We start from the raw sequence: 10,888 nt of genomic DNA, 5'->3' as shown, positions 1-10,888 counted from the left end.
GATTTTCTGAATGAATACAGTTGTCCCTCACTTATATTGGTGTTTTACGGATATTTTTAGTGCGATTTTTCGTGCTTTTTTTTTTTTTTAACAGCATATGAACGTGCATTGTGTTCTGCATCCTGATTGGCTGTTGGACTGTAGACCATTGTCCATCAGTCTCCTCCGTGCCGTGTCTCCTGTCCAGTACAGAATGTGTTCAGACAAATTTACATAAACGTTGGATCGTAGTGTGACTCTGAAGTGCTGTACGTTTGCGATTTGTTTTCTCCCCGACAAAACCCACAATGTCGATGAAACGTTCTGCACCGACAAAGACGCCTACGAAGGTTTGAACTTTGAGAGAGTTTAAACGAGAGAGAAATGTGAGAAAACGTTAACGCCTGTGTGAGAAAAGTGTATAAAGTGTGTGGTGAGGGGTTTTACAGCCAAAAACATATAGAATGATAAAAAATAAAGGTGATACTTCGCGGATTTTGCCTGTTGCGGGTTATTTTTAGAACGATAAATGAGGGACCAGTGTATTGGCAAATCAAGAGACGTCTTTGACAACAGTTTGTACTTTCAGGTTTGAAGTAAAGGCTTTGAACTCAAGAATAATAAGTCATAAAAAGATGGCTAAATCCTAAAATGTCAACTGCAAACATGACAATTCTGTGCAATGAGCAGTAATTCATTTTCTATCCGCTGCAGTATTTTCTATTATGTTATGTATTATTTAGTTCCTCCATATTGTGCTAATACAGTGCACATGGATTGAAGTCGAAAACCGTGCAGTGGCGCTCCTCTGAGGTTTTTGCGGTGGCTGTATGGCTGCAGGGCTAAACAGCGCTGCCATATCCCGCTCGTGCTCCCAGCGGAGGGGATGCATGTGATCAGGGAGGAGGGAGCGAGCCCCTTTTAACTGGTGCCACAGAAATGACACACGGTTCAGAATGTGCGCAGTGATATTTTAATTTATCTTTATTTATACAGAGAGAGCCCAATGAGACCAATCAGACTCCAAATACAGAAAAACAAAAAACACAAACTAAATAAATGAGTACATAAGCCTATTTAAAACATTAAAAACAGGGGCAGGGGTGAGTATAAATGTGTCGCCACATCATGAAGCTGCATTTGTGGCATTAAAGTATCCAATTTTACATGTCCTTGAAAGCAAAACAGTCCAAAGATCTTTTTTTCGTGTCAGTTCAGTCCTTAACCTTATACAATCATGAGATCTTATACTCAGGGACTACAGATGAAAACTAGCTTCGGCTATAATCTGGTGAAAAGCATCTATTAATGTTTTTTTGCACACTGTCCCTTCAAATAAACTAATAAACTAAACTAAATGTTACCGTATCAGTGATATGAGACACTTCAGGATATAATTATGTATTTTCTGTAAAGACCAATCGAATGAATAAACAAAGAATTAAACAGCATAAAAATGTGGTGTGATTTTGAAAGGGCATGTCATCAATATATAACAGTAACAGCTTCAATATTTCGAGATCTTTGATTTGTGTTTATGGAGAAAATCATGTTGAGATTGTTTTTTTTTTTTATCTCTGTCTATTCATAACATCTTTGTTTGTTTGGGTTTTCTTTAGCTTTTGTGAACAATTTTTGGATAAGATTCTTATATTACACTTTCACAATTCATGTCTCTTCTTTAGATAATAATCGTTATGTCTTTAAAGACTAATTTATGAAACTTTCTTCTGAACAAACTCCTCGATCTGCTGGATCTCTGAACTGAATTTGCATCGTTCCAAAAAGATCCTTCACCTTTGCTCAGTCGTCTTTTCTTTTCTGTCCATCATCAGTGGAATCAGCTCCAGACTCTGAAATCATCTGTAGATTTGAATAATTTTACTAGAAATTTGAACATTTTAGATCATCAAATGTGTCTGGTTAATTTGTTATGTTCTGTGTCATTGCACATAATGATTTTTTTTATATTGGTTTGGACTGTAGAAAACATACTGTACTAAACATTGGTACGTTTATTATATTTTATTGCTAATGTTAAAGATGAACTGTTCTTATAATTGTAATGAAAAGTGTATTTTATTGTGTGTTTGCTTCTCCAGGGACTGTAGATGTAAACAGCAGCAGCTAAATCTGGAACAAATCATCTTTTCTTTTGTACAATTAATGAATTTGTACACGGTCTCTGACAAATAAAGAACAAAGAAAGAAACCTAAACAAATGCTATTAGGTTTGATTGCATGCGTTGCCGTAGAGCCATGACTCGAGTGCGTTGTTTTTTCTCTAAGCTCCAGCATATATCTGCAGCCCTGTTTATTTTGGTCCCTATCTTGCGCTCGTGTGGGTTTGAGCTGCCTCCCCTGGACATCGCTCGGTCTTAGAGTCGTCATGGTTATCTGATCAGGGCTCACTGTGTGCAGGTACCATGCCCAGAATCAGCCTCGTGGATTTAACAGGGAGTGAGTGGAAGAGTGAACGCGCTGTGGGACGTATTAGAGCCAAGACCAAATCTCACGTTGAGGAGCTGGCCTTTGCAATGCTAACACTATCCACTACGTTTTCCCTCAGTAAAGAACCTAATTGTAGCCATGAATGACATTTAGCGATTTAAAAACACCACTACTTATTCTTCTCTTTGTGCATTGAGATCAACATAAACAGTGTCAACAATACGGCAAATGTTAAAGAATCAAATGTTAATCATATTGTACATCCAAAAGTTTCCAAATGATGAAAAATCTCTATAAAAGTCTTCAAAATGTTGTAAAAATACGAAGTTCCCATAAAATCACTGTATTTCTGAAGCCACGCGCACAGGAGAGGATGTGTGTAATACTCATCAAAATCAAAAACAGAAAGACACTCACGCTCTTGCAAAAAAGTGAGCAAGTTATTTACCTTTACCTTTGTTTTTCCTGATGAAGGTCTAAGTTGCCGAAACGCTGCAGCTCCACTGTAAATAGAGCGCACTTTTTGCACGATAGGCAGAGCGCGGAGAGACTTTCTAATTTTGGATATAACAGGAAGCTGAAATTAAACTGAATGAATAGAGCTGATTTGAATGTCATTTGAATATTTCTCTACTCCTTCTAACCACATGTAGAAGGAAACACAACATCTACATTGTTCTAAAAAAATCAAAATAGTCTAGTTCTGAAGTTTAATCCTTAAATAATTCCTTGTTGTTTCCGTGGCTCTATTATGTGCTCTTGTGTTTAGCACTGACTGTCCCTGAATCCCCTGCAAATGTTTATTTTGCAAAAGCAGGTTTGTGTGAAATAAATAATTCACCGTTCAGTGGGAAAGTGTTAGGCAGCATTTCATGTGATAACAATGCAATTGCTAAAAATTGCATCATGGCTTCCCCTTTTCTATCTTTATAATATGACATTTTTTTTCATTATCTGTGACCTTTATGTCCTCGTACATGGGCTATGCAATTTTAATTTATGGTTCCATTGTCTTTTGAACAATAGTTTAACTCAGGTTTATTGTTTTTACATAAATCAGAGCAGAATATAAGTCACAAAATCCATAGTGCACATGAAGGATGCTCGGTAAATGAGGCATTACACTAAATGTTAGGTCAGCCATTTACAGCACTGTTGCATCGCCGTAAAATTAACATTGTGAAGCTGCTAAAGGCACTCTTGTAATTGAATTGTAGGTGGAAAAAAAGGAAAAAAATGGTACATGTTTCTAGCTTTGAACTGCTCATTTTGCCTATTTCCACTGTCCAATGGCTGCACTTCATGCCTGGAATTTCATCATTAGAGTGAGAATGATTCAGGAGTGAACGCCCTTGAGTGAAAAGAGAAATCCTGAGAGATAAATGAAAAACTCTGGTGGATTATTACGAGCAAAGAGTGGACAGAAGAGATGCATCACAGGGTTAAAGTGGTGTCCCTGGAGTCATTTGTACATAAAGCTGTTTCGACATTTGACACGTGCAACTTTAATATCAGCGGGCTTCTCCTAATTAACCATTTTGTCTTGATTACATTTTTATTTTGTGTAGGTGAAGTTAAGTTTAGGATGTATTCATTTTGATTGTATGCTAATTTAATTCAGTTCTATTATTTATTGTTTTTTGTTTTTGTTTTTTTTTGTAAATCCCAAAATCACAACAGCAGTTTCCTTTTAGGGCTGAACATGAGAATCAATTTAACCAACAGAGAGTTAGAAAATCCACAATGAAGAATCAGAAACAGATGAGCAAACTAATCAACAGAAAACAAGCAAATGGAGAACTGTCTCTCAACATCCCCCGTCCTTAGACCCTCCTTCTTGGCGAGGAAAAACTCAAAAAACCCAGTGGAAAAAAGTGAAACCTCGAGGAGAACCACAGTGAAGGAGAGATCCACCCCCATGGACGGACAGCTGCAAATACGTCCAGGACTAATGCTCATCCAGCAGCAGATAGAGTTTAAGTCTCTAGGACCAGAGCCACTCAACCACGGGACAGAGAGGGGGACCCATATATATTTAAAGTGAAAAAATACACAGTTGCAATTCAATCAATCAATCAAACTTTATTTCTACAGCACCTTCCAACAACCAAAGCTGACCAAAGTGCTGTACAACATTAAAAACACGATTAAAATCCACCTTATTCCATTCATTTTGCTTCCTTTGTGTTGGCATCACATTTATTTCAATGAAGAATCTGAAAAAAGTCTCGTCACCAACACATAATACAGTATAACGTAGGCTGATTTGCGCAAAATGTTCACTGTTCATGTGCAACAACGAGTCAACGATCCTTTAAATGTCTCTGTTGTCCGTAGAGAACTTATTTGCTGTTGAGATCTGCAGCCCCGTGCAAAATAATACAACCCTCGATGACGGTGCAGCTTCCAGAATCAGGTGAACACTCTCGCAGGTCGTTGCAATCAGCCATAAAGTTGCTTAACAAGGACACAAAAAAGCGCTTGAGATTTGAACCTTTGACCTTCTAATCCAAGAGTCGATGCTTAAATGCCTATTGTCCAATTAAAACAATCAAATCCAACATTGATGCCACCGTATTTTACCATTTAAACACAATTCTTAATCAAATATGACCCACTGCGTAAGTAAGAAGTCACATACCCACACAGTGACATCAGAAAAACGTGCAACGGACCTGGGAACAACACCTGGAAATACGTTTCTGGAATGGCATCAACTCATAAGGGGCCTGGCTGAGTGTGGCTCGTAGCTGCAGTGACAATGATGTGCTGTGTCTCCCCGTATAAAGAGTAATGAGCTCACCTCGCTTCACCTCTCAGCGCTGTACGGGACGGCTGCCATAAGGGAACAATACAAGGAATGCTACTTTTTGGCACCAGCTCGCTCTTACTTCATAATTTATGTCTTCGTTTTTTTTTTGTTCTACACAAAGCTGAAGCGGGCAGTGTTTATCATCCCGAGAAAGAGGGAATAGTATGTGTGAATAGACTGCGTTGCTCTCTCAATGTTAATAACTATGACTGCGGGAGAGAGAAAAGTGCATGTTTTTTTCTAAATCTGCTGCAGAGCCTTAGGTTAGAGGAGATACATTGCTCTAATCTGCTCCGAACATACAGCACAATGTTCGGCTCATGTCCCAGGCGCAGTTGTAAAGTAGATTAGACTGAATCCTGCAAAAGGTGCAAGATTTAGGAAGATTAATGCATAGTATACAGTAAATCTATCAACAAACAGATACAAAACATGCAGCACTAACAAATACATACAAATGGAAAGGGATGAGATTTATCGAGGAGGAACATTCTTCTTAAAATAGTCAAACGTGAGGATACTTTGCAGGAAAAATATAAATTAAATTAGTGTCGATGTGTCTGCATCAACATTAATCAACTGTGTAGGAGCTTTCTGTGCAATAAGCAAAGACATAATGAGGACGTGATACAAAGCCTCCTATTGCTACAGTAAATTAAGTCACGTTTATGCCATTAGAAACTGTTTTTCATTAGAATTAAGCTCACAGAACAGTAGGGAAACGTAATATCCACATGCAAAAATCTATGTGAAGTGAAAAACATCACTACATCAGCTAAAAAAAGGCTATTAAATGAGGAGCAAATATAAACCATGTATTGTACGATTGATGAAGTGCCTATAACGATATTCATGTCTCTTAATATTGCATTATTCCAGATCCGGCTCAACTGTAAAGCAGCTGTCCCTTTGTTTTTGTTTCGGCTTTTGTACTTAATTTTCTTTTCTTAATTATTATTACATGTGTAGCTAAGGTGCCCTGCCTCACTAGTTCCTTTCTCTCCCTTGTATAAAGTTCTGTTTTCTCTGTAACTTCTATAAAAAAGAAAATAAAAACACAGAAAGTGGATGACTATCGTACTGTATTTGGTCTGATAATGAACCCTGTAACTATACACCACTATCTGAAAATAAAAAAATATTCTGTACTTGTAAAGGAAATTTAAATACTGTGTGATTATTTTACCTTTTAGGAAACACTTGGTCTTGTAACTAAAACTCATTTGGTTTGGTCGTCAAAGTCAGTGTTAGAAAACCTTTCGTGCAAACCCTTTTGTTCGCTTTTGGTTGCTAATCTTGTCAAGGTCTCAGCACATATGTTATTATTTGTAATGTCTGTGCTGATAGATGAAATCAGACCAAACAGTTGCTTTCAGATCTCTCTCCTTTGAAATATATCACGCCTTGTATTGTTTTAACTCCACACGTTCCATCCTGAGGTGATCCAGCTCCTGAACGCCTCCAGGAGCTCGTCTGACCACGTCTTTAGTTTGAGATGTGTGTCCTCTGCTCATCTCAAACTATATAAACCTGGTGATTTCCATTATTCAGGGTCCGACATTAGGCAGAGATGCTGTCGGCCCTATTTCTTCCTCGTCTTTGCTTCAACATTCATCAGAGCCTGCAAACGGAGTATTATTTCCACAATATTACCACCGATCTGTGTCAACGGCCTCTCCGACCACCACTAACCACAAACACGCACTCATACACAGATATTTAGACATATTTTTGGTCCGTTATTTGCGACTAGAAAGCTGTGAATTAACTATACGTACGATTTGACAGTGACTTTACTACAACGCAGCCTACTCCAATCATCAAAGTTCAAGGTTAAAGTTGAGTAAATAAGCTCACCATGTGCATTCTTTTCCTGTTTCTGTTTCTTACTCCAGCGCTAGTGGCTAGGTTCAAGCCGGGGAGTAATAATATTGCATACTTGGGCTGTTGGTTCTTTGTCTTAGCTCTGTCACCAGCGCCGCACACCCACACACAATTTCATCTGGCTCCTTCATATTCCAGTGTCCTCCTCTCCTCCTCATCTCATCTCTCCTCCCTCTCCTCTCCGTTTTTTATTAACTCGCTCCTCCTCGTCCCCTCCGTCGCGGGCCCCCCTCACTCTTCTGTATTCACTGTGCTCAGCGTGTCTGTCTTTTTGACTGGGTCTCTCCGGGGAGCGCTGCTGTGCCTCCCCGCCTCGCTGTAGATCCCAGAAAAAGGACATTGCCTCGGTTTAATTCAACTCAGCCCCTGGTCTCCTGATGCTCTGACAGGCAGCTTGTGTGACAGCTCTACCAGGACAGAGGGAAAACCACAAGTCTCATTAACATACTGAACATGTGTGTTTGACAAGTGTGTGCGGGCCCAGATTTCACCTCATGATCGGAGGAGTTCATCTGACAGGATCACGTACGTCTATAACGCCTTGGCGATGGGCTCTGCATGTGATAATTAGGTACTGTACGTTCTGCCATTACAGCGACTAATAAAATTAATTATATTGATGCATTAGTCTTATAGAGGGATTTTACAGACGCTCAAATAGAAGTAAAGCTGCAAATCTGCACCATGCACCACCCATCACTCACTCATACACCACAGAATACACATAATACTAGGTAAGGACAGAAGGATAAAAGGACAGAACAACAGTCTGTAAAAGAACTACAGCTCCTCCACCTAATATTAATGTGTTTTTCTTATATTGATGATATTAATATTGCTTTTGATCTTCGTTTCATGAACAAAAACTATTCATTCAGAGCCACTTTACACAAAAAAGTCTGAAATATGTTCTTAACCTCCTAGGACCTGGGTTGTCTAGGCCACAATACAATTTTATTTTCTCTACAAAGTCCTGGTGTCCACATATGAGGACATTAAACTGTTACTTAAAGGCGACAGAAGAGTTTAACACATTATAGTTTAGGTTCAAGATGGACTTTGTTAAAGGCTCATGTGTCAGCTGCTCTTCACATGAGACACAATTGTTGTTTCTCATTTTGCTTTTACTCAAAATGTTCCCATGTTGAGGCACTTAATAGTTTTTGCAAATCATTATTCAAATGCGATTTTATTTTGTTCTATCAAAAACATTAAAAAGTAGAACGAATATCGTCATCTGTGGACATCATTTTCCTCATAATTTAAAAAGATAATTCTGTATTTTTACATTCATCAGGTCCAATCAGCACAAATAACAAAGAGAATTTAATAAAGCCATGAAAGAGCTCAGGTCTTAGGAGGTTAACCATGTTCTTTTACTATAGAATTGATGATATACTTGTTGATTAAAAAGCCCTAATCTTAATTTCCTTAACTGCACCGCTCTGCTTTGAGTACTACAGCCAACACTGAATAAATATAGTCAACAATTACTCCTGGCTATGGCCACTGCCGCTTTTAAAACAGACAAAATTACTACTATATGCAGCTATAGCTATTATAACAACAAACACTGACATGAGTAATCTTTCTACTGCTATTACGAGTACTACTACTACTACTACTACTACCACTACTACTCCTACTGCTACTATTTCTACTCGTACTACCACAACCACAGCCACATCTACAAACGTTGGACAGAGCTCTTCCCTCCAGGCCGATAGAGAGACTGTTTTGCATGAATATATACGAACATAGATGAGCATGCTGATTAGTCTGAGCTAATTCTGCTCCGGCCAATTAAAAAGGGGAGTGTTATCGACGTGATTTCATAATATAATACAGTTCCAGCGCTCCATGATCTGACTGTAAATAAGACAGTTATCACCTTTTGTACAGCACATTTACATCTGTGTAGAGCTTATACATATTGCTATTGGAGAATCACAAATTCATGAGCAGAGATTGTGTAATACAGACAGTAACGCTGAAAAAAAAATAATTTAAATGTCTGCTGGAGAAAGCAAAAACATAAACTCTTCCTCTCTCACTTGACTAATTAGGAATAGCTGAAAATTCCATACTGTGGTTTTATTGCCCGGCTGTGAAGCGCTTTGTGCACCTTCTGGATGTTGTAAAGTCTCTACGCAAATAAATCTTGATTAGTTGAATGGAAAACAGAAAGATCAGGGCAACTAAACCCATTTAATTTCCAATAAATGTATTTTTAAGAGTGGCGCAAAAGACTTCCACCAGAAAATTTGCTACACGATATTGTTTTGAATGATCATAATTAAGAAAAATATGATAATTCAGTTTAATTTTCTTCTCAAATCTAACCTAAAAGCAGTCTTAAGCTTTCTTGATAATCCCTTATTTGCTTTTACACGTAGAAAAATGCCATTACAACACCTTTGTTCCTATTAATCGACTGATAACATCTGTAGCCTGGACCAGCTGCAGAATAATACACCACTACGCTCCTGCCTCTGCACCTCGGCATCATTTTTTCGTTTTCTTCTCAGCTCCTATAGCTTTTTCCCTGGAGCCTCTGCAGCGCTATCACACTCTAACTATATGAGAGGGCTTGCAGAAGCAAAGACAGGCCAGGTAAGTGAAGATGTCAGATCATTTTGCCCCAGTCCAACACCTAATTCTGTTGCCAAATTTCCTGGAGAATGTGCAGCACTCTATACGTCGCAAAACAGGATGGAGATGATGATCGGAGAAGACAGCGAAAGAAGAAAAAAGGGTGGGTGGAGTTTCTGTCACTTACATCAGGCTACGCTTTAACCCTGTCCTGTGATGGGAGCTGGGGTTTATATTTAGCCGTCTTGTCAAGAAATAAATAAATATGTACGATGTGGGTTTGTTCGTCTGTGATTGAAGTGACAGCAAAAAAATAAGAACAGAGAGAAATTGGCCAAGGTCAGCACAGGTGAGGGACGGGTGCACGCTGCTTACAAAGAGAAGAAATACCGTATACATAAAACATCTCCAGGGCAAAAGATGTATTACTCGTAGTACTGAGACATACTACAATACTGGTAAACACTTTAATACTGCAGACTTTATTATCTTTTACACTGTTGTTACTGCCACTAATCTGTTAATTTCATATTCCAGTTCATCAGCGTTTGACCCCATGACGTTGAGACAAGTTCGTAATACTTTTCTGAGTATTAAAAACCGCCGTGGTGCAGTGGTAACACCTCAGCCTCTCAGCAAGAAGGTTCTAGGTTTGAGTCTCAGGAAACATGCTTTTTTTTTTATGTAGCATTGTGCGTTTTCTTTCTCTGTCTGTATAGATTTCCTCTAGGTGTTCTGCTTATCCTAGCACTAAAAACATGTGCATGTGACTTCCCTGAAAAAGATGATCTTAATCTCAGCGGGAATATCATTAAGTAAAGGTTAATAACGAGTCTACAAAGCGTGACTCTGACGAAAAAGCGCACGTTTTAACACCACAGCTTCTCGTGAAGTTGTAACAGCTGCAAAAACGATGAATTCTATTATTATTTCCACGCACTCGAACATTTCTAACACTGATTTAGAAAGCGTAATATGTTCTTAAATCATCGCTACTGCACCAAAGAGAACAAAGAAAATTTGTCAAGGTCGGCGAGGTGAGCTGTGTACAACACTGCTTACACACAGATTACAAAAGAAAAAAAATCTCATATACGAACATCTCCAGGGCAAAATACACTGCTCCTAACAGAGAAATCAATACCTTGACACTTTCTGGTTATGAACTCA

The 10,888-nt window shown here is 38.6% G+C and overlaps 2 protein-coding genes across 4 annotated transcripts in view; both read right to left on the bottom strand.

The window, feature by feature from the left end:
* The window catches only part of fam118b (family with sequence similarity 118 member B), a 144,399-nt gene that overhangs the window by 70,664 nt on the left and 62,847 nt on the right, over nucleotides 1-10,888 (bottom strand). The gene's annotated exons all lie outside the window — the stretch shown is intronic.
* b3gat1a (beta-1,3-glucuronyltransferase 1 (glucuronosyltransferase P) a) overlaps nucleotides 1-10,888 on the bottom strand; it is a 92,740-nt gene that overhangs the window by 36,214 nt on the left and 45,638 nt on the right. The window lies entirely within an intron of this gene.

Source organism: Periophthalmus magnuspinnatus, chromosome 13, assembly GCF_009829125.3.
Source record: "Periophthalmus magnuspinnatus isolate fPerMag1 chromosome 13, fPerMag1.2.pri, whole genome shotgun sequence".
NCBI classification, from domain to species: domain Eukaryota; kingdom Metazoa; phylum Chordata; class Actinopteri; order Gobiiformes; family Gobiidae; genus Periophthalmus; species Periophthalmus magnuspinnatus.
This window is presented reverse-complemented; position numbering and strand designations above follow the sequence as displayed.